Source organism: Myodes glareolus, chromosome 24 (assembly GCF_982192425.1).
Source record: "Myodes glareolus chromosome 24, mMyoGla1.1, whole genome shotgun sequence".
In the NCBI taxonomy this organism is placed as follows: Eukaryota; Metazoa; Chordata; class Mammalia; order Rodentia; family Cricetidae; genus Myodes; species Myodes glareolus.
The window spans coordinates 40383385-40409128 of NC_142049.1; the positions used below are offsets into that span (position 1 = coordinate 40383385).

The 25744-nt window shown below is 35.7% G+C and overlaps 1 long non-coding RNA gene across 10 annotated transcripts in view; it reads right to left on the reverse strand.

The window, feature by feature from the left end:
• Positions 1 to 8963: 8963 nt before the first annotated feature.
• LOC125397736 (uncharacterized) overlaps positions 8964 to 25744 on the reverse strand; it is a 184796-nt gene continuing 168015 nt past the window's right edge. For 7 of the 10 annotated variants that reach the window (XR_015736315.1, XR_015736310.1, XR_015736311.1 and 4 more), the window contains 6 exons: positions 21326 to 21374; positions 19828 to 19919; positions 16109 to 16243; positions 15907 to 15984; positions 12873 to 12987; positions 8964 to 9148 (listed from right to left, as the gene is read on the reverse strand). This is a non-coding gene — a long non-coding RNA (uncharacterized LOC125397736). The remainder of the gene's footprint in view (positions 9149 to 12872; positions 12988 to 15906; positions 15985 to 16108; positions 16244 to 19827; positions 19920 to 21325; positions 21375 to 25744) is intronic. The other 3 variants (XR_015736312.1, XR_015736317.1, XR_015736313.1) reach the window with 3 other exon arrangements.

Here is a 25744-nt window from a genome sequence, read left to right on the forward strand (position 1 = left end):
TATTAATTATTGTCTCATTAATAAAATAATTGGTAATATGGAGACAGAAATGTCTGAAAATTATTAAAATAAACAAACTATGTATTTTGTAAGATGAATTATATACTTAAACAGTAACAGGCCTGGTGACAGTAATACAGGACTTGCTGGAACAATAATTGCCAATGAGTTAAGGTGATGGGAGAAGACCCAGAATAAGAAAAAGCAGTGTGCATACAAGCCCCATGTGTACATCACCACCTATCTCTTAAAACCCCTCACTCTTCCAGTTCACTTTCCGAGTATGATATCTCTTATGAATCATAAATAATAGTAAAGTGATACCGAAAAAACAGAAACGACCATATTATAATAGACAAAAACAAAGTAAAAAGACAAAATCCAAAACAGATCCTGATATACCGAAAGAAAAAAATAGGTCAATCAAGAGATTCAGGTATTTTTAAGCATAATATTGGATCCGAAAGTATAAAATATTCCACATCTCTAGATTTAAAAGATAAATATGAGAAGTATATACATATTACAACTTGTCATTTCTACAAAGTGGTTCTATGAGGAATCAAGAGGTAAAATTAGAAAACAAATAAGTATAAACACTAAGGTTTGTCAAAATGACAAGGAATCAATATTTTACATTCTCTCAAAATTATCTAATACATATAAATTATGTAGATAGATAATAGGAAATTGCACACATTTTGGAAGATGATCGGCCTGAGAAGGGCCATGACTACCTAAGAAGAACATCAAGTCATCAGGAGAAAACTCCATTCAAATGTTGGTAAGGGGACCCCATGAGACTACTAAAATAGTCTTCTGTTAGTGGTGACCTTGGTTGCTTTAAAAGAGTGGAAGTTAAGTCCCTATTGCTGAAACACTGATTTTTTGCTATAGAACTATAAAAATTTGAACAGGAACTACATAAAACTCTGGGCTTGACGATTAACTATCAGAGACCAGAAAGTGTTAGAAAAGCTGTCAAGGAAGAAAAGGATTGAAATGTCCAATTTAGTTATGATACCTTTGATTGACAATGACCAGCAAGGCTAGATTTGACTAAAGGTGCAATACTGGCTCTTATATCTAATCAATAACAAATATCACCTAATTGAGCTCAATTCATTTTTAAAAAGAGGTAAAGCACGTTGAATATTGCAAATCACAAGCATTACAGGGTTAGTGAGTCCATGCAACTTAGAGGCCATTACCACAACTTTCATAAAATGTTATAATATCTAACAGCATTAGCATTTTGGTTGTTATATCCACAAGAAGTTGGAGCTAGAAATCAACAGGTTATATTTATACACTAGTGTATGTGTGTGCATAAATAGATTTGTGTGTGTAATAAATAAAAAAATAATAAATTAGGAGGTAATGAATTTGAGAGTTGGGTGAGGACTACACAGTAAGAGTTTGAGAGATAGTGATGTGGAAATTATGTAAATACACAAGTTATTATTAAATTATTGTATTTTAAATATAAAAGGGAAGTATATAACAGAGTGAGTTAAGATGTTTCAGTGGAGAAGTAGAACAGGACAGGAGATTTGGAATGAAAATGACCAAAACTCATATAAATGTATGAAAACTTTCTATTTATTAAGAAAGATAAATCCAAGAAAAAGAAAATATTCAATGGTCATGCACTGAACTTAAATTTTACAAATATAAATGGTAGTAATTCCTACAATCCTCAAAGGTTCAGCACATCATTAAAGGTTAGAAAGAAAAAAACACAAGTAAATGGCAATTCACAGAACATTTACTGAACATCATCTTCAGAAAAATTATTGGAAAAATGAACAGTAGTTGTTTCTATCACAGAAAACATAAACTATGCCTAATTTAAGTGAATAGGATATAATATCTACAGAAATAGTAAGACATTCAAAGTATTTGGATTCATAAATATATCCTGTAAACATACTACTACATGAAAACATAAAAAATTAATGGAATGTTACCTGCAAGAAATTAGTAATTGGAAAGGGAAAAACAAAATGAGGCTATCAGTACCACCAGCTAGATGTGGTGAGTGTGTTTTCAGTGAAACCTTCTCAGAAGTTAGGGAGAAGCACATCACCCATGCCTGAGTCTGAAATCATCATGAGCAAGCTTGTGAGACCCTATGATCAGAATCACAAAATAAACAGAAAAATGTTTAGAAATAAATATTGTGAAACTGTAAAATGTATACACTTAAACAGCAAATCATTTCCATAGTCAGGTGATGGTGGTGTATGCCTTTAATCCCAGCACTTGGGAGGCAGAGGCAGGCAGATTTCCCTATGTTTGAGGCCAGCCTGTTCTACAAGTCCTAGATCCAGGACAGGTTCCAAAGCTACAGAGAAAACCTGTCTTAAAAAACAAAAAAATAAAAAAATAAGTAAATCATTTTTATATGATCAGTAACATTTACATATGGTTTAGAAAGGTCCAAATTCCTAAACAAGTAGTTTCATTAGTATCATAACTGCAATATTCACAGGCAATATAGAGATTACAAACAGTGGGCATACAGATCTCCATATGTGCCATTCTTTTTTGTAATGATCAACATTTTTATAAAATTTGCATAAAACCACAAGAAATCCAGTATTGATGAAACTGTCCTGAGAATAAGAACAAGACCCTGCCACTCATACTTCCTGCTTCCAGACATGATTAAATATGATGCAACGCATACATGCTTTTAAACCCAACATATCTGAGTAACTTCAGGGCTCAAAAATGTAATTTTCTACCAATCATTTTACTCATCTTATAAATTGCCAAAAGATATACTATATAAAAAATTTCTCAAATGTTTTGTCATAGATAACAGAGTAAAATTTGAGTTTTCACTTACATAACACACATAGTTGATTTTTGTATTTACTTATTTAGGAATATTTATGTGTGTTTGTGTGTACAAACAAATCAATGAAAAACGGATTATAAATCTAAACATGAACAATGAGCATTATACGGGAGTATTTTGAAATAATAAAGGAAAGGGGAAAATAATGGAATTATATTATAGTTTCAATTTTTAATATACTTAAACAAAGAAGCAGATCGTATACTAAAATATAACTCTAATTTTAAAATTGTACAAATATCAGATGTCTTAAAATTATTCTCTAAAGCATTTGTAAAAGTAATGCTTTCCTAAGTGTGTAGCCATAGATTTTATGGAAAGACAGATAAACATCCTCCATGCCCTTTCTCTTTGATAGGTTGAACTTGATGTGTTCCTTTAGTAGCAACAAATGCTAGAGAAATAAATATGTCATAATGAAAGAATAAGAGGAGGCCTGGTATCAAACAATTAACTGAAGAATATACTTATGAAAATTTGAGGTTCACTGGTGCCTCCTAGAGTTTCACATGAACTTCAGACAAGTAAGTGTCAACAGCAATGCTCAAAAGAAAAATCTTTTCTTTTATAAGCGGTAAAGCAAAGAATCCTGAAAAAAATGCAACACATTCAGAAGACTTGGAAAAAGGGAAATTTCAATTTAACAAGGGAAGAATACACAAAAATTGTTATAAATACTTAATTGTCAACACTGAAAACAAAAAAAAATAATAGTAGACATACAAACATGGTATCTTTTGTTATTATTTGTTATTATATAAGAAATATGTATCTACATTGATACAGTTATGTACATGAGCCATCAAAGAATGTTTTAAAAGAATATGAATTTGAATGAGAGCAAGGAGGGATGTCTGGGAGAATTTAAAGGAAGAACGCATCAGGTTAAATTATGTAATAATTGAAATTACCTGGAGCAAGTGAGAAGAAAACTGGGAACATGCAACAAACCCACTTAAGAGTTTATTAGAAGGAGCATGTACAGACATGGGGAAGTCAGTGTGCAGAGAGAGAGAGGGAGGAAGATAGCATGTCCCGCTTTAAAAGCACGTAGCACATATGCACAGTGGATTGATGTGGTTATGTTCTATGTAGATGATGGGAATCACACATGCACATGTGGGCTTAGCTGAGTCATACATGAATGATGTAATCCACGCATGTGTGCAATGGCTTAGCTGAGTCATATGTGCACCACACAGGGCCCTTTAACTTCCCTGGGGGCCATTACACACTCTTGCCTGAAGGCTTGTCTGCAACTGCATGACCCCTAGAACTCTGAAGTATCAGTCTATGTGACTGAAATAATTACATTTCACCCTTTTGTTTATTATAAAATATGGGAAGTCTGTAGTCTTTAATGGGTGGGAATGAGGCATCATCTCTCATGTCTGCTTCCTGATGATTTTGTGGGCATCAGAAAGATGAGATGCTTAAACACGTCTTGGGGAAGGCTGATTACTTTTCTGATTTTTCTGGGATCTGTGGAACTGGCTGGCTGGCAGCCAGGACCTCAAAAGATGTTGGAAAAGCAGAAAATTATGTCTGGAAAAAATTTTAGATCCCGGTGATTAATGGAGGAGAATCACTAGGTAGAAGATAAAGGATTTTTTTGGGGGGTGGAGTAGGGAATTTCCCAGGGTCTCATCCCAAGACCAGGAATGATAAAGGACACTGGGACCTGTTTCCTCTACATATAATGGATTTTGGGGATCCAGTCTGTTTGGACACTCACCTTCCTGGACCTGGAGGGAGGGGGAAGGAACTGGAACTTCCCACAGGGCAGGAAACCCTGACTGCCCTGGGGGACGAAGAGGGAGGAGGAGGGGGAGTAGGGGGAGTGGGAGGGTGTTGGGAGGGGGGGTGGAAATGGAAACTTTTATAATTTAATAAAATTTACTAAAAAAAAAATAAGTTTAGTAATTAAATAAAATATAATGATAAAATTTTATAAAATCCTCTTGGCACACTGGAATGTTTTTGATAAGAAAAAAATCTTTGAAATTATTAAGTATCAAGAATACTGTTTACTTAGATTTTTTGGCAATGTATGATAGTGAAGATTTTCTCTTGAATTTGAAAATAAAATTTTCACTATTTGACATTCTCTTGATAATGAGAATGCATTATCTTGATAATGCAATAAAGACAAAAATATGAAAAGAAAAAAAAACAAAAAAAAAAACAAAAAAAACAAAAAAAAACAAAAAAAAAGAATTAAATGATACTTATTTTGGGTGAGTCTGGTCCATTTAAGTAAGTTCAGTTGGTTCCTGGGGCTTATGAAAAAAAGCTTTTATGGTTGAAAAGAAATAAATTTTAGACATATTAAAAGCTTATGGTTACAATGATATAGTGTTTTAATGGAAGACAGTGGAGAGGAGGGAGGAAAAGAAGGGGGAATTATTGGAAAGGGGAATTATTAGACCCCTTAATGTTTAACCTGAAGTAAATCATAAGGCTCTTGTTCTCCTTTATGATGAAATACATGCATACATACAAGGGCTTATCTGAATCATACATGGATGATGTAATATACACTTGCACTCAAGGGCTTAGCTGAATCATATGTGGATCACACAGGGCCCTTTAACATCCCCTGGGGGGGCATTAGGCACTTCTGCCTGAGGACTTGTCTGCACCTGCATGATCTCTAGAACCTGGAAATATTAGCCTTCTGTGGCTGAAATCATTACAATAGAACTATAATTTCAAAAGTTAAATAATTTTAAAAAAATATACAAATAACTGCACTTTGACATGCTTTCGTGCTGAGCCAGGAAGAAAAGTCCATTCATCTAAAAAAGGGTACCCATAAAATTAAAACGAAACTCTTTTTAAATTCTACTTTGTAAATAACTGTGATTACTAGGGTTACGGATGGAATTCAGGCACACACATCAAGACAAAGTTCAACCCAGTGTGAAGACCCAAAGTGGCCAAAACTCAGAGAGGAATTGTTTTTAGTTCATTCAAGATTATTGTGATTCTAACTCAAGCAAAGGTACACCTATATGTAAATCAAAGTTCTGTTTCCTTAACACTATCATCAACAGGTGTGGCTTGTTGCCAGACCTCATGTTCCTGAAACAGGGAAGTAGTTGGTTTCGACCTAAAACAAAAGTCTAAGGATCCAACTAAGTTCAGTTCGCTTTATGAAAATAACTTGGGATTTTAACCAGGGAGTGTTTTGCCTACAGAATGTTTGTACTAGGGCATGAGTCAAAGGCGTGAGTGATGAATGTACCCCATGACTTTCTATTTGTACATTAATGCAGTCCTTTTGTTCTTTTCATACCTTGTGAAATCAGGGGTATATTAAGCTGTGAGAAAATAAAACATGGGCAAATTTTCAGTACTCACTGAGAAATTCTCTCCTGTTACTATCCTATATGTTTCTGCATTTTATTACTTTCATTTGCATCTTTTTATTCTTTACTATATTTCCAAATTCCGATGCATCCACTTTGGAAGAAATATATTTTTGTTGAGGCTGGCCACTGACAACCTAGCAATGTCAATTACTTGGGGCACCTGTAGCACAAGAATTTCTCTGCCATGACAGCCAGCATTTCCACTGAACAGACACAAATACCACAATAATCATTGCTATGTTTATAAATAGTCAATTTTAAGAAGTCTTTTCAAACATTTAAGTTCATAATATTATTTGGCGATGTAAGTGAATGAAACATCCCTAGTCCAGGAAACATCCTCTCCAAAGCAAATGCATTAATTCACAGAAAATGGATTCACAACAGAGAAAATGCACTAAGTTCCATTACATAAGCAAAGACCATAGTGGTAGAATGAGTACATCCAAGGTCCATGTATTCACTTATTATTTAGGTTTATTTATTTATCTAAGGTTTAGAAAGAGGAAAGGAAATGGTAACACTGCTTGAGTCTTGGTATAATTTGAGGTCAAATGAAGTGAGCATTCCAGTAAACTGGTCACAGTTGTGGACAGACTACTACTACTATTCTCTATTGATTTTTTTTTTTGTCACAAACATATGATTCCATCAAATACTCACTTTTGCAAAAACCCTGCGTATAAGGACTTATATCAGCTCTGGTTGCCTGTGATTGACTGCGTGTGTACAATCAAAAACAACAGATTTGACACATTCAATGGAATGAGAGGGAGAACTCAAACCTAGGTAGAGAATTCAAAAGCTTGTTGTAACTCGGGAGCTTTCCATCAAAGCAGCTACATGGCTTCTCTCTCATATCCCTTTCTGTTTCAGCAGAAGCAGGAAAATTGAAACGGAAAAGTCACAATAAAATGCCATTTAACCTGAGCTTTAGCTACTTTTGACAGCAGACAAAACTAGCAGGTGGTATCCGGAAGATGAACATATCAGGCTGTTTGGACCTAGAAATTGGCTATTGACCATAAATCATTCATTTTGTTCTGGTTCATTCTGATTGGTCCTGATATACCTTTATACTATGCCTGTGTCAGTTACCCCAAGTGTTTTGATTAGATGCATGAACCATCACCCTGTCTTAAATCTTCATGAGTATTAGAGTGTCATACCAATAACTGCTTGAACTAAAGACATAAATGTTGCTGTCAAGTCCCAGTTAGCCAATATACCCTGTATGAATGTAATGTTCTAAACAGCCATGATGGTAAATAAATAATTTAAGAGGTGTTTTAGAAAAAGAAAATGGCAAATTAGATATGTATTTTGGATTATCTCTCTCATGAACACATGCTCTCTCTGTGTGTGTGTTTGTGTGTGTGTGTTTGTTTGTGTATGTATGCATAATAGTTTTCAGATGGAGAAGGCAAGCATGTGTTCATGTAGGTGACATCCAGAGAATAATCTCTCCTACGGTTTTTCTGGTACTTTCATTTATTTAAAACAGCTCATACAAATCAAAGGTGAAATTATTGTGTGCTTGCAAAAATCCATCTTCCATTTCAAAATCTAAAATACCCTCTTCCTCCAATCATTATCCATATGAACTTTGACAACTCTCTTGTTTGTGTGTATGCACATGTGCTTACAAGTATTGTGCTGCGTGTGTCTGTATACGTGTGTGTATGAAAATGCAGTTTGGTGTAAATGTGAACCCATGCATGATGTAGGTAACATACAGAATATAAACTCTACTACTGTTTCCCTGGTGTTTGCTTCTTAAAAATATTTTACTCAACATAATTATATAAATATTTATATTTGTAAATATAAACATTCAAGACCCTAAGTGAAAAATTCTCCCATATTCCTAGTCATTCTATTCTGTGCTAATTTTAAGCACCCTGTCTTCTCTTTTTGTGTGTTCCTGTGGGGGGTATTCATGTGTTTGTGCACACATGTGTGTGCATATGTGTTTATGCATGTGTATGTGTCTGCAAGTGTGTGTGTGTATGAGATAGGTTACTTCATTTCTATTTATTTTTGAGAGTATATTTTAATTACAACATTTCTCCCTTATCTTTGATCTTTCATACCCTCTCATATACCACTATACATTTACCTTCACATTTACAACATTATATTTTTATAATTCTTGTTGGATGTATATATGAATACAAATACAGATTTATTCTTAAGTATATCCTGATGACTCTCTTAACAATACCTGCATGTATGTTTTCAAAGCAGGCCATTTGGTAATAAATAATAAAATTGAGTGCTCTTTTCTAAGGATAACATCTCCCTTTCCCAGATTTCCTTATTAGCCAAAATAGCTTTGTGCAGATTTGAATTCTTCTGGGCTCTTGTTTGTCCTATTCATAGGGCTGTGTAGTCTATGTAAACCTCCAGTCACCTTCTACCAAATCTCTGAAATTTCATGAGTTTAAATGAAAGCTAATACCTAGAATCCTAAAAGTTTCAGTACTTGCCCAAAAGTTAGAAAGTAAAAGATATAAGTAGATGCCACTTCACTGAACATTTGCTGATCACTATCCCAGGGAAATTAGTGGAGAAAATGATCAGTAGGTGTTTCTATAGCAAGAAATATTAGCTACTTATAGGTGTAAACAACAGTGTGCTTTCTATAGAAATAATAAAACACGCATGAAATGGATGGATTAAAAATATGGTCAGGAAACATGCAAATGCACAGAAATGTAAAAATTTAATTGACTTTTACAGACATGCAATGAATAATAAAAAAGGCAGAAAGCCCCTCGAATTACAATACCACCAGCTATGTGTGTAATCTGTGTCTTCATCAAAAGCTTCTCAGGAGAAAGCAAAAAAGGACCTCCTCAGTGCCTGAGTCTGAGATCATCTTCAGCAGGATAATGAGTTCATGTGTCTACAACATAGGAGGAAAAGAGAAAATGTTTAAAAACAACTAGTGAGTAATTGTAAAATATGGATAATTAAGTAGAAAGTCATTTTCACATGATTAGTAACATCAAAATAATGATTGAAAAGAACCAAATTACTAGAGAAGATGTATTAATATTATTATAAATGCAATATTTACAAGAAAAGTAGAGATTGGGTATAGTGGGAAACCAGCTGCCCATATATGCCATCCCTTTTTCTTAATGATAAACTAAATTTAAAAATTTCTACAGAACCATACAGAAATAGAAAATATAAACCATACACATATAGAAAATATAAAATTATTTGACATAAGTTGAAGGCTTTAATATGTCACATACTAACTTTCATTTAACTCATCTTAAAAATGCCAAAAGTTATACTAGGCAAAATGTTTCTCAAAAGTTCTAGGAAAAATGTTTATGTGTATGTGAACAAGTAATTAAAAGAAACCATGGACTTCCTGACAACAGAGATTGGTTGAAGTATAACTACTGAGCCTGCATTCCTGATCCTCTAATATTATGCTGCAGTCTGAGCAAGGAAGGAAGATCTTGTGATGGTTGGTGATTCACAGCTTCTTGGTGGACCTATTCTACAAGCTTCCAGACCATAGTGATTCCTGTTTACTTAGGAGTTTTCCTAAGAATGCTGATTGAGTGTTTGGCCCTTTATCCATTCTATATCTTGGGAAACAAAACTCATTTTCCCAGTGTGGGGTTCAATGTTCTGTTTCTGTGTTGTATTTTCCACCTGCTCCACTACATGTCTAGCAGTGTCTGTGAGGTGTCTGGTGCAATATGGGTCACTGTACCCCTTAAGAATTTTATTTAGTGGCATAAGGTCTACAACAGAAAATTTCAACAAGGTCTCAGCCATTGAATATTTCCTAACAATCTCTGAAAATGTGGATGCTGATTCTTATCCTTATTATACCTAGAGAAGAGATGGTGACACATTTAGGACAAACCTGTGTGTGTGTGTGAGTGTGTGTGTGTGTGTAACGGTTCTCCTATATGTGCTTGCTCAGTTGTGTAGACACAAGGTCAATATCGTGGTTCCTCCTCCATTTAATTACAGCTCATTTTTGTAGAGACAGAGTCTGTCATGGATCCTAGAGCTCACCTGCCTGTTAGAATGGTAGACCCATTTGAATATTATAATCAGATTGTGTGTGTGTGTGTGTGTGTGTGTGTGTGTGTGTGTGTAAAACATTGTTTAATTTCTAAAACTTCTGATATGTGTAGATGAGACAGTCATTTTCAAAAACTTTTGGACAAGTGGATACAATAAGAAAATTGAGCTCCTCAATCAACAACACATAAAGTACATTGCAAATCACATATGCCAATACATATCTAGATATTAAAATGTAACAAAAACAGCAATTAATTATGAATTAATTATTGTAACATTAATATAAGAATTGGCATTATGGAGGCAAAAATGACTGAAAAATATTACAATTAACAAAATTATGTATTTTGTAAAATGAATTATATACTCAAACAGGCATTGTGACACCAATACAGGACTTTTCTGGAACAATGTTTGTCACTGGGTTAAGGTGTTGGGAGAAGACCAAGAATAAGAATATACAGTGTGAATACAAGTCCCACGTGTACATCACCACCTATCTCTTAAAATCTTTCACTCTGCTAGCTTAATTTCCAAGTAGAATGTTTCCAATGTATCACAAATAATCATAAAGTGATACTAAATATACTAAATAACAGAAACTACCAAATAATAATAGATGAAAATGAAGTTAAAATCCAATGCAGGTATTAACATACCTAAAATTAAAAAATAGGTCGATCAAGAGATTCAGGTATTTTTAAACATCACATTGGATAAGTTAATTGATCAGAAAATATAAAATACTCCACCACTCTAAACTTAAAAAATAAATATGCGAACTACATACATAATATTATGATTTATTGCTGTAGGAAATCTTACAGCTTGGGGTTAATTGCCTGTTGGTGCATGGCCTCTTACACTATAAATGCTGATGCAGAGCCTGCTTCTGCCCTTTTTCTTCCATCCCCAACTGGTCTTTAGGACTGTTGATTGCTAGATTCGATCTCTGTTCTCCATTCAAGCAGAGAATTCCGTTTCATGAGTTTACCCCTAAATAAATAACCATCTATTTCTCAATTCTGAGCTACTGTGGGATTTATTTTAAGCGTCCGTTCCACAATTTGTCATTTTTGCAAAGCAGTTCTATTAGGATTCAAGAGGTAAATTTACAAAATGAATAATTAGAAACACTAAGGACGGCCAAAATGACAAGGAATCAATATTTTACATTCTCTCAAGATTATCTACTACATATGAATTTTGTGCATGGATAACAGAAAATTGCACACATTTTAGAAGATAATCTGTCCAGCAGGGACCATGACTTCTGAAGAAGAACATCAAAGCCAGTCAGGAGAAAACTACATTCAAATTGTTGATAAGCAAGCCCAGGAGACACCTAAGGTAATCATCTGTTAGTAGTGACCTTGGTTGCTTCAAAGAAGTGGAAGTTAAGTCTCTATTGCTGAAATATTGTATTTTTGTTATGAAACTATAAAAATATGAATAGGAACTACATAAAACTCTGAAGACTGAAGATTAGCTGTCAGAGACCATGAAGCTGTTAGGAAAGCTGTCAAGTATTGAATTGTATAATTTAATTATGATACCTTTGAATATCAATGAACAGCATGGCTAGATTTGACTAAAGGTGAAATACAGGATCATATATATTATCAATAACTATTATCTACCTGATTGAACTTAAGTCTTCCTTAAAAATAGGTGAAGCATTCCTAATACTTCAAATCACAAACATGACAGGGTTATGAGTCCATGTAACATAAAGGCTCTTACCACCACTTTCATAAAACTTTATAATATGTAACAGCATTAGCATTTTTGTTGTTATATCCACAGGAAATTTTAGAGCCAGGAATCAATAGGTTGTATTTGTACACTAGTGTGTGTATGTGTGTGTGTATGTGTGTATAAATATATTTGTCTGTGTAATACACAATAAAAATAATGAATTAGGAGGTAATAAATTTGAGAGTGGGGTGAGGACTATACAGTAAGAGTTTGAGGGATAGTGAAGTGTAAATATACAAATATTTTTGTAAATTCTTGTATTTTTAAATATAAAAAGGAACTATATAGCAAAGTGAGCTAAGAAATATAATTTCAGTGGAGAAGTAGAACAAGATAGGAAAAATGGAATGAAAATGATGAAAATTCATATAAATGGATACAACCCTTATATTTATTTAAAAAAGGTAACTCTATGAAGAACATATCAAGAAATCATGACATGCATTGAATTTGAATTTTATGAAATTAAATGGAAATAATTTCTACAATCCTCAAAGGTTCAGACTTCCCCAAATTTAGAAAGAAAAAGATACAAGTGGAGGCCACTTCACAAAGCATTTACTGGACATTGTCTTCAGGAAAATCACTGGAAACAAGAACAGTATGAGTTTGTATAGCAAGAAACATAAACTATATCTAATTAAAATGAATAGTATATAAAATCTACAGAATTAGTAAGACATATGTAAAATGTATGGGTTTATAAATATAGTTAGCAAACATACTACTACATGAAAACATAAAAAAATAACATAATATAACATGCACAAATTAGTAATTGGAAAGGAAAGGAAAAATAAATTAAGACCTACAATACCACCAGCTAGGTGTGGTGAGTGTGTCTTCAGTGGAAACTTCTCAGAAGTTGGTGATAAGCTGTTCCTTCATGCCTGATTCTAAGATTATCATGAGCAAGCTTGTGGGACCCTACATCAACATCATAAAATAAATAGAAAAATGTTTCAGAATAAATATTGAGAAACTGTAAAACATGTATGCTTAAACAGAAAATCATTTTCATATGATTAGTAATATCTACATAAGGTTTAGAAAGTTCCAAATTCCTAGACAAGTAGTATCAATAGTATTATGACTGCAATATAGAGATTACATACAGTGGGCACACAGACCTCCATATGTGCCATTCTTTTCTTGTAATGATCAACATTTTTCAAAATTTTTTTTAGAACCACAATAAATCAGATGAATCTGTCCTGAGAATAAAAACAAGGTCAATCCACTCTCACTTCCTGATTTCAGACATGCTGAAATATGACACAATGCACAGACACTTAAGAAATGCAATGTATCTAAGTTGAATTAAGGGCGTAAGATGTCATTTACTAATAATCATTTAACTTATCCTATAAATTGCCAAAGGATATACTAGGCAAAAAGTTTCTCAAATGTTCTGTCATAATTAGATAACACAATAAAATTTGTGTTTCACTTACATAACACATATAAATGATTTTTGTGTTTATTTAGGAAAGTGTGTCTGTGTGTGTGTGTGTGTGCTTTTATGTAGGAACAATCAATGAAAAAGAGGCAATAAATCTAAAAAGTGAAAAATAAGCATTATATGGGAAGATTTGGAAAGAGAAAAAAAAAGTAGAAATGATGGAATTATATTATAAGTTAAATTTTTAAGTATACTTAAACAAAGAAGCAGATCATATACAAAAATGTAGATCTAATTTTAAAAAATACATAAATCCCAGATGTCTTAATATTATTCTCTAAAGCACTGTAAAAGCAATACTTTCTAAGGTATGCAGCCATAGATTTTATTGAAAGAAGATAAATGTCCTATATTTCCACTCTCTTTGATCATCTAACTAGATGTGTTTCCACAGTTGTCAACCCTGGCAAGGTATGCTAGAGAAATAAAAGTTTTCTAAGGAAAGAATAAGAGGACTTGGTTTCAATGAATTAACTGAAGAATATACTTATGACAATTTGAGCTACACTGGTGCCATCTAGAGTTTCACATGAACTTTAGACAATTGTCAACAGCAATGCTCAAAAGACAAATCTTTTCTTTTATATGAGGCAAAGCAAAGCATACTGGGTGAATTGTTACTCACCCAGAAGACTCAAAAAAACAGAAATTTTATTTTAACAATAGAAGCATACAAACAAATGGTTATTAATACTTAAAAGTCAGCACTGACAATCTAAGATATAACAGTAGAGAAACTAGAATGGATCATGGTTTCTTTAATTACTAAGAAATATGTATCTACACTGATGCAGTTATGTGCATGCAACATCAAATAACATTTTAAAAGGAAAAGAATCTGAATGAGAGGAAGGCAGGATGTATAGGAAGATTTAGAGGAAGAAAGCATCAGGGCAAATTATGTAATAATATTATAATTTCAAAAATAACGAGACATTTTTCAAATATATAAGAATAAACTGCACCTTGACATACTTTCCTGCTGTTTATATTTCCCTGGTGAGACATGAAGAAAGAATGGCATCCATACAATTAAACGAAAATTGCCTTAAAATTCTCCTTTGTGAATCAATGTGCTTACTAGGGTTACAAATGGAATTCAGGCACATGCATCAAGAAAAAACTCAATCCAGCAATGGCTATTAATTGGGGCAACTGCAGGGCAAGATTTTCTCTGCCATGTGAGCCAGCATCTCCATAACAGATCCAAGTACCACAATAATTATTTCTATGTTTATAAAAAGGCAATTTTAAAAAGCCTTTTCAAATATTTAAGTTCATGAAATTCTTTGGTGATGTAAGTGAATGAAACACGCATAGTCCAGGAAACATCCTCCCAAAAGCAAATGCTTTCATTCACAGAAAATAGATTCACAACAGAGAAATGCACTAAGCTCTGTTACATAGGGAAAGACTATGTGGACAGAATAAGAACATCCAAGGCTTATCTATTCACTTATTACTTAAGTCATCTCACGTTGAGAATGATGTAAGGAAATGGTAAGATGGCATGATTCTTGGAATAATTTGAGATCTGAATGAAGTGAGCATTCCAGTAAACTGGTCAGTGGTGTATCAATAGTCCAAAATACATACCAATGCAAAGTATTCATCTTTGTAATATAGCCTTCTTTAAATGAAATCAAATATTTATAAACAATGTTTGTGAATTGGGGCATTGTTCTCTAGACTACATGCTACTGATTGGGGGCACAGTTCACCAGGTCTGTCATGGGGTGGAGTGTACTGTGTGGAAAGTCTGTCTCAACCTTCAGTCCTGAAACTGTTGTGGATGTTAGAAAAATTAGGCCATTGCCTCAGGGGTCTTATTTGACCAAACTGTATTAGCCATTAAGGAATCTACAGCTTTCTATTGTCTGTGAAAAGAAAAGCAGAACCTCTTTTCCAAAGCAACATATCCTTAGATCCAAAATTTGAAGAAAGATACCTTTAAAATATATATGTCTCTCAGTACTTAACTCATTCACAGTCAAAAAAAATCAAAGTAAACACAATAGCAAACATAATACAGTCTCTCTGTATATATTCCATCCATATGTGACATATTTTTCTTTGCTCCCTTAATCTGTGACTGTCTGTATTATTTTCCTTTAAAGACTGATTTATTTTTAAATGATTTCCTTCTTTTAATAACTCTCTATACTCTTTCTCTTCTCTTTCCCAAGGCTATGCACATTTTTTCATATATCTTGTCTCATTTAGAGGTATTTTACTTCTGAATCTGTCCTATTGTGTATCTGAAATCCTTTTCTGACAAAAACAAGTTAAAATGATCAGCAGTGTTGTCACCACTCTCTGTCTTTTAATGTGGCTGAGGTAGTTCCTGGCCATCTCTGGGACCACCAGGAGCAGGCCACACTCACCTCCTCAAATCTGGTAAGCAGTTTGTCCAAGCTGTCACCAAGTAACTTGCAGCGTTGCCCATTCAAGTGCTCGACCCCCTGAAAGAGCAAGAGTTTTTGCTTAAAGCATGAACCAGTAAGCTGTCTTTTTAAGTTTTCTTTTGAAAGAGTCACAGTGCCCCTGCTTATAGCTAGCAAACAAAGCCTATCTGAAAATATGCACCTATTAAGAAGTTGTGCTTAACTCTGTTCTTTTGTGACTAGAATATATTCCAAAGTTCTTGCAGATTTTATGTAGATGCAGTTGCTCAGGTGGCTGACATTCTGTTGGTGGAGACTGCTCATTCATTTCCCAATCCTAAAATAATCACAAAGAAACTGTATTAATTACAACACTGCTTGGCCTATTAGCTTGGGCTTCTTATTCACTAACTCTTATATCTCAAATTACGGCATTTCTATTATTTTATATTTTACCACAAGGCTTGTGGTTTCCTGGTAGGTTTCCTAAGTATTCAGGAGCTAATTGGTATCTCTATGACTCTAATTATTCTCTCTATATATCAGATTTCCCACCTGATAATACTGTGCCTTGCTATAGGCCCCAAGCAGATTCTTTATTAACCAGTGGTAACAAAGCATAATAACAACATACAGAGGGGAATTCCTCATCAAATAAAACACTATCCTGAGTGAGATAACCCAGACCCCAAAAGATGAATATGGTATGTACTCACTCATTAGTGGACTCTAGCCATAAACCAAGGACATTAAGCCTATAGTTCACAAGCCTAGAGAAGCCAAATAACAAGGTGAACCCAAAGAAAAACATATATAGATTTGCCTGGAAATCGGAAGCAATCAAGATTGATGGACAAAAGTTGGGAGCATGGGGGTGGGGGTAGGGCTGGGGGTGAGTTTGGGGGAAAGAGAGAGCAGGAGAGGGAAGGGAGAAGGGAAAGATTGGAGAGGATTTGGGAGAGGAGGAGGGTGGAGATGGAGGAAAGACGGATATAAGAGCAGGGAAGAAGATATCTACATTAAGGGAGCCATTTTAGGGTTGGCAAGATACTTGGCTATAGGGGGGATCCGAGGTGTCCATGGGAATGTCCCCAGCTAAGTCCTTGGGCAGCAGAGCAGAGGGTGCCTGAACCGTCCTTGCCCCACTAGCACTTATGATTATCTCAAATATAACCATAGAATCTTTGCCCGGCAGAGATAGAGACAGAGACCCTCATCAGAGCAACGAACTGAGCTCCCAAGATCCAGTTAAAGGACAGAAGGAGCAGACAAGCAAGGAAGTCAGGACCGCAAGGAGCTGGTCCACCAACTGAGGCAGTGTGCCTGTTCTAATGGGAGCTCACCAAATCCAGCTGGACTGGGACTGAATGAGCATGCGATCAAACTGGACTCTCTGATTGTGGTTGACAATGGGGGCTAACTGAGAAGCCATTTATAAAAGCACTGGGACTTGTTTTTACGGCATGTTCTGGCTTTTTGGGACCCTAGTCTATATGGGTGCACAGCTTCCTAGGCCTGAATGTAGCGGGGAGGGCCTTGAACTTCCCTCAGGCAGGGAAGGGGAGGGAAGAGGGTGAGTGGGGGAGCGGGAGAGGATTGGGAGGAGGGGAGCAAGTGTAAATATTTGAATGGAAAAATAAAAATAAGCATGGTTATCTTTTCCTATATTTTTTATCATAGATGCTCTCTTTAAAGTTCATGAGGCCTTGAAGTTTCCCAGAAGTTGTTTACCACAGCATTAGGCTTCATTTCATTTTCTTTGCTTAGTAATTTAGCCTCAAGAATAATCTTGACAACTTTCCTTCCAGTATATAAGATGGACCTCTCCCTGTGTTTATAGTCTCCCATATCATCAAAAATGCAATTGCTCTTTTTTGAGACTCTGTACATGCTTGTCTGTCACACTTAAAATGCAAAGACTTTCAATATTTTAAAGATCTTGCTGAACATAAGCATCAGCAAGGCGCCTAAACATCTATGACAATCTCAAAATCCTTACTGTGAACATAAATCAATTGTGCATCATACCTAACTTTCCTTAATACTTAGCTCCCCCAGAATTCTGGCTCAATCTCTAATATACTTTAACTTCTTATTTCCCTGGAGAATCCACTGTTAATGGACAAATATCCCCAATGAATCACAGGAACCAGTCCATCAGAGTCTGATAAACATTGTACTATAAGAGTTTATGCACACTATGTCTCAAGGGGAACTAAATAGTTACAATTCTCAGTTTCTGGGCTTCCACAACCCTAAGACTGATCTTTTTTGACCCTTTATAGCACAGTTATACAAGACAGCCTGTGAGAGTCTCATTTTCTTATTTAAAGCTTTTTCATGACAACAGAATATTTTTTTGTTGAATTATCTCTGATTACCATTGTATCACACATCTGATCCTAAATAATACCTACACCTAAATGCTGTCACATAGATTTTCTTTTGTATGAAACAGTACTGACATAGTGACTTTTGGGGATTTTTTTTGGAAGAATATGTGCTTCCTTTTAACTACATGATTCTTACCATGGGCTCCAGTTTTAGGTATCCCTAGAACTGTTCTGTATTGTTGCTATACTATACTCTCTACCCACTTACCATTATGTCACACAAACAAAAATTCCAACATCTTCATTTCTCTTCCTTTATCCAATTTTCTCACTACATCAGATGCCAAAACAAATCCAAGATTCATGTGCCTTTCTTTTTCTAATCCACAGCTTACACTTGGGGTCTCACTCCTGACAACTCACACCAGGATATATCTCTCCTTACCAGTAGTAGTACTCATGTTGCTAGTGTGGCTAGTCACTGAGAGTTACACCCCAAATGATTCCATGAATCCACCCAGCTGTAACACCTGGCACAGCATATGAATGGGAAAAAGACCACTCTATTGCAATTTCTCCTTCAGATTGACCCTGCAAATGTATCTTTACCCTAGACATGTGTCATTATATCATTGTACTATCCATGACTGGGCAACTACTCCCAAAAGCACTGTACGGTTGGAAAAATCATATTAAATGTTCCTATGCAATGAGTGCTTGCTCATGACACTTTATATAAATTATTTTATGTTGTGGGATAAGCCTTCTGTACACTATGAAGATATATTGCATTCATTGCTAATAATACAGTGATTGACTGATGACTAGGAAGGAGGTTCAAAGCAGATACAGTGTTGAAAAAATAAGGGTTCACTCAGAGATGCAATGAGACGGAGTGTAAGAAGGGAAGAAGTATGTGTATGACATAAACTACTTCATGGCAGCACATAGATAAATATAAATGGCTTATTTTAACTTGTAAGAGCTTGAGCTAGCTAAAACCAAGCCTTACATAAGGTCGGCATTTATAATTAACATTATCTGTGTGGTTATTTGGTGAGTGGCTGGTGAGACAGAAAGGCCCACGTCCAATTTGTCTTTTTCCCCATATCATGAACAGCATCATTGACTTCCAAAATTCATCTGCAGTTTGGGTTTATGCTTGCAACTACCACAAGTGTGATAAACACCACTTCATATGGAAAGAAATGCAAAGTATTCCTCCCGACTCCTGTTAAATATGTTCGAAACAGCAGACCTATCTATATTCTACCAAGATAAACGATGGCAAACCAGAGGTTGTTGTCCTTACTTATACAACATAGATAACACAATAATTACTGAAGGGTTTACTTTCAACCAAATGTCTTTTGGTTAAATGTCTTTTCCTAGCACGAATGATTGCTTTCTTATAATGGCATACATGGAGGCATCATTATACATTCTGGTCTCTCTCTGAGTCCCTGATGACATAGAGAGTTATTACTGGAAAAAATAACTATTGTACATAATGGATGCTTACAAGTTTAGGCTATGCATTCATGTGAATATAAATTTGATATTGTACTGATAAATGAAGTGCACTCACCCTTCATGTTTCTTTTTCACTGCCATTCCCAGGGTCATCAACAGGATCCATCTAGATATTAACACAAAGTAAATATCCCTCCTGACAAGAGTCTATAGCAAAGAGAGATAGAGCAATTAAATATCACTACTGAGGCTCTCTCAACTTACAGGCCATGAGAAAATGTAAATAAATCATGACAGATGCAGAGTAACAGTAAACTCCTGGGCTCTGTGTCACTTAATGCAAACCCATTATACAAGGATGACTTTGTGAACATTTTTTGACTCCAATAAATAATTTCTTCCTCAGTACATATGTTTTCTCTCAACTATACTGTCATGTTCTTTCTTCTCCTCCTTGATGAGAATGTTGTTTGGCATTCACTTTATATGTACAAGTGGGAAGTACAAAATGAAATAATTGGATGAATAAATCATTGTAGAAAGAGGATGTGAGATGGAAATTGAGATTTGGTGGAGCGATGGTGGATATGATAAAGCTATATTGGTTACATATATAAATTTAAAAAAATAAGTCAAATAAATTTACAAAACAATAAGTCCCACATGATCTTTGGACTAATTGTACTTTTAATCTATTATAGGATGAGAGCAAACTATGATTCCCCAGAGTATATCTGCAGAAACTGAGGAGCTTTCAAACAAGCACATGTTTAATACTGAGGCATAATTATATTCTGACAGTTCTAAGGCTACATTTTCAATCTCTGTCAATGCAACTTAGATTCTTACTAGAGAAACCAGATATTACCTTTGAGTTCTGTAGTAATATTTCATTTTTATTTTAATAAATAAAGCTTGCCTGAAGATCAGAGAGAAAAACAGTCTGACTAATCAGCCTTACAATCCAGTCAGTGGTGATAAACATCTTTAACACTAGTAGCCACACTAGTTTCCCATAGAAACTGGGCAGTAGTGGTGCATGCCTTTAATCCCAGCCCTAAGGAATATAAGCAGGAGGAGACAGCTCTCAGACACAGTCTCAGTCTGAAATTCCTAAAGACAGGATCACCATTTCAAACAGAGGAAGAGCCAGTGGCTGGCTGTTTTGCTTTTCTATCCTTCAGAGTGAACATGAATATCTATCTCTGGGTTTTTATTAACCATGCTACAGACTTCCCACTTTAGAGAAACACCTTTGAGAGTTTAGCAATATACTTTTCTAAGAGAACCAAGCATTAATATAAGTTTAAATTTAAAATTCACCCAAAATTGATTAAAATTAAATTAAACCCACATTTGAGCTTGTGCAATGAGGGTCACAGCTTCTACTGGTCTTGTGGAGGAGAACAGCAACTCCTGTTTAGTTACCATAAGATTCCCAGGAAACCTGCTGCTTCCTCTGAACCCATGATGACAAAGAAGCCAAAGTATTTTTAAAATGTCTATACATGATAAAAAGGATGTGCACTCACTCTACTCACCTCCACTTCTGAACCTATTTACTTATCACCATCTATTTATATAAGTATCTCCATCCATTACTTCGACGTTACCTGGAGTGTTATCAATCTGCCATTCCATGTGAGTTTCTTCCTCTGAGGTCTGTAAATGATTAAATATGTTCATTGTTTGTGCTGTCTTGAGTTGTTTCTAATGTGTGTCACTTGTCAATTATCCTGACCCTAAACTCTTACCCTCTTAAAATATTTCATAGAGAAAAAAAATACAAGGATAATAAAATTTACATAAGACCATGGTGTTAAATCTTTTTGTCTCAACCCCTCTGTGGGCAAGTCACTCTTCTACAAGCGTCACCTAAAACCACTAGGAAACACAGATATTGATGTTGTAATCTCTGTTGTTAACACAATTACAGTTATACTGTGGCAACACAGATAGTTATATGATTGGTGGTCACCACAACATAGGAAACTATTAAAGTGTTGCTGCTTACTCATTAGTGGATTCTAGCCAAAAACAAAGGATATAGAGCCTATAGTTTACGATCGTAGAGAAGTTAAGTAATAAGGTGAACCCAAAGAAAAACATATATAATCCTCCTGAAAATTGGAAGCAGACAAGATCGCCAGGCAAATATTGGGAGCATGTGGGTTGAGGGTGGAAAGAAGGAGGAGAAAAGGGAGAGAAAGAGAGTGTTAGGGAGAGCTTGGGGAGTGGGATGTTTGAGATGGAGGAAGGACAGATATGGGAAGAGGACAGGAGATATTTAAATTGAGGGAGCCATTTTGGGGTTGGCAAGAGGCTTGGCTTTGGAGGGGTTCCCAGGAGTCCATGGGGATGACCCCAGCTAGGACTCTGTGCAGTGGAGGAAAGGGTACCTGAACTGGCCTTGTCCCATAGTCAGACTGATGACTATCTTGAATATCACCATAGAACCTTCCTCCGGCAACAGAGGGAGATAGAGACAGAGACCCACATCAGAGCACTGGACTGAGATCCCAAGGTCCAGTTGAAGAGCAGAAGGAGGGAGAATATGAGCAAGGAAGTCAGGACCATGAAGGGTTGGTCCATCCTTTGAGACAGTGTGCCTGAACTAATGGGAGTTCACCAACTCCAGCTGGACTGGGGCTGAATGAGCATGGGATCAAACTGGACCCTCTGAATGTGGCTGATAGTTGGGTCAGACAAAGGGGCCAATGATAATGGGATTTGTCTCTACTGCATGTACTGGCTTTTTGGGATCCTATTCTATTTGGATGCATACTTTCCTAAGCCTGGATGTAGGGGGGGAGGGCCTTGGACTTCCCACAGGGCAGGGTACCCTGCCTTATCTTAGGATGGAAGGGAGGTGGGGAGAGGATGTGCAGGGGAGCAGGAGAAAAGTGGGAGGAAGGGAGAAAGTAGAAATTTTGAATGGTATTATTTATAAAGTAATTTAAAAAAAGATAAAAAAGGAAGGTGAAGAACAACTGACACAGGATGTACATATTCACAGGGTGAGTATAAGAAATACAATTGAAAATGATTCATGATATCAAAGAGCAACTCAAAGTAATTTAACTTCATTAAATTACATGACTTACTTCACTGAAATGACAGGTGAATGCATATCTTGATTGGTACATGTTAAATGCGAAATGAAGATTACAAGTCAGTTAGCTCTGCCTCCTGGTAAATTTTAGGAGCAATCCTCCTTCACTGACCAGTAGGTTATAGTCAGGTCCTGGCTAGAACCAGGAACCAGCTGTGAGCTGGTCTCCAGCCAGGAGCCCGACTGACAAAACCCCTTTGTGAAGGGACTGATATTATCTCCGTTTGCCTCAGATTGGCTGAGTGTGTGATATCATTTAGAGAATGGATTTTTGGGCCAATCATGAGACAGATCTCAAAGCTACCAATGGAAATCAAGGGCCTGCTGTAACTATGGAGATTTCCAGCTAAGCTGCTATTTCATGCATCAGTCCCCCTCCCTGTATGTTACCACAGAAACAGGGAAACTGAAACTAGGAAGACAGGAAAAAAAATGTAAGTAAACATAAAATCTGACTAGAATTGACAATACAGGAAACCAATCAATGGTGCCTGCAGTGTGAGCATGTACCTGGCTCCTTGGGAATAGATCCTGGCTTCTTATAAGAAATCCTGCATTGTACCATGAGAACATGTAAAGGCATACATTATGATTGTGCAAGCTTCTGAAGGAGGAAGACAATCTCAAGTCCTAAGCGGCTATGATGGCTATAATCGCATCAATGAATAGCATGGCACAATAACCTTAAAAGTGCAGTACTAGCACAAGTATCTGGATGGTATTCAATGCCTCTCCTTTTGTGCTTATGACCTGATCAACAACAGGGAGACAATGCTTGCTATTGGAAATATAGTTAATTACTCGGTGTTGATGAAGGTATAGGTAAGGGAGGAGGATTAATATCAACAATTTATTAATGCTCCTTAACAACTTATGAAACCTTGTCCCTCACACACTGAGATAAATAGAGGTTTCTCTCATCATTAAGAAATTCTCCATTGTAACAGAGAAATCATTTCAGAAAACAATAGCCAGTCAAAATATAGGGTTATAGAACCAACGCTCCTTCATTTCTTAATAGAAACTGAGCTCATTTAGGGCTGCCTGTTTCTTCATGAATGTATGGAACTCTCCTGGAAGTTGGGTATTTTCTGATATCAAACATTACTAAAGAAAATAAATTCATCCTTCCTCAGCCGTTCATTAAATGCCAATGACTAGTAAAATATGAGTAGGACTTCATTCCTTCCTGTAACAACCATCCTGCGATTTTGGCTAACTTGACATGATACCATCATATACACACAGTTTTATCTGCATAAAGCTCATATGTGCAACTTTGCTATTATGTTCAGAAATAATATTTTAACTCAAATATCTAATACCTTGGGTTCACTTGAGATAGTTAATTTCAATAAAATTCACCAAGTAATCTAGTTTGGCTAAATGGCAAAACTAAGAGATCTATCATTGCCAATCATGCCCTGGGATTGCATGCCCAGAATACTATTCCTGGATTTTTACCTGTATATTCTAATAATAAACACAGAAGTTCATAATTTCAAATTATGTATGTTACTGAATGAGCCAGCTTCTGAACTAGGAATATTTTACCATAAAGGGAAAAAATACATTAAATAAAATTCAAGGATACAAGAATATTCACTCTATGTAATAAATAATGCAAATTTCTTAGTGAACGCATTATATTTAATAGCATGTTTGTAAAAATAAACTTGGTAAAAAAACTTAGGACACCAAGTATCATTTGTTCTGAGAAAGTATCAAGATTTTAAAACGAATGAGATATTAAATCAAATAGTAATCAATATTTAACATAAAATTATATCTATTACCAGTAATTATTTCTTTCACACATCACTATGAATTACTGTATTAAGCACAGGGAACTAATTGTTGTATTACACATTCCTTCATTTCAACACCAATGAGTGTGTTGGTGGATCTAATTCCTTCTGCTCTACTCTACCCATTTTAAGAGTCCAGTGAGATTATGTACTCTATCATAGTGGCCCTGTTTCCTTCAGTGGCCTTAGTGCGAACTGCTGCCTGCCATCCATGAGACCTAAATATTGGTAGAGATCATAAGTGTTCAAATCATCCTAGCCCATAATATTTCAATTCAAAGAAGAGAATACAACATTCATTAGTCTAGAGGCATAATTTGCGCTGACTGGGAATAGGCTTGATTGTCTTCACCCATATTGATCTGTGCTAGATGTCTTCTGTCAAATTCTAACATACAGTTCAAAGTTTTCCTTCCCTCCACTGTTCCCATTCCTTCACAAATCTTTCTTCTAGCCTCCCACATTTACTCCACCTCCATCTCCTTTCAAAAAAGGACAGGCCTCCCATGGGATTCAACAAAGAATGATATATCAATTTGAGGCAAGTCAAGCACCAAGTTTGGGCAAGGCAACCAAGCTTGAGGATATGGTTTCTGCAATTCAGTTTAAGCACCGGAGACAAGTCTTGATCCTACTGCTTGGAGTCCCACAAAAAGATCAAGCTACACAATTCTATTGCTAGGAGTCTAAGCTGAGGTTGTTCCTCTATTTTCCTGGGAGTTTCACTGGCATTAGGTTTCTTCCTAACCCCAATATGCTCCCCAACTGAGATATCTTTTTCACATTCTCTCCATTCATCCCACCCCAAACCCATTCAGCCAGAATCCTTTTATTTCCCATATTCCATCCAACACAACCTTTTGTTCCCAGTATTTGAATTAAAGGCCGATGTCTGCCAGGAACTGGGATTTAAGGTGTTTGCCACCACTCTTTGAGATTGGATTTATTTAGTGTAGCCCAAGGTGACATGGAACTCAACGAAATCCATCTACTTCTGCCTCCTGGGTGCTGGGATTTAATGTGTGTGACACCACTGCCTGGCTTCTGAGGCTAACTAGTGGCTAGCTCCACACTGATACTCAGGCAAGCTTTGTATGTTATAACACAAGCAA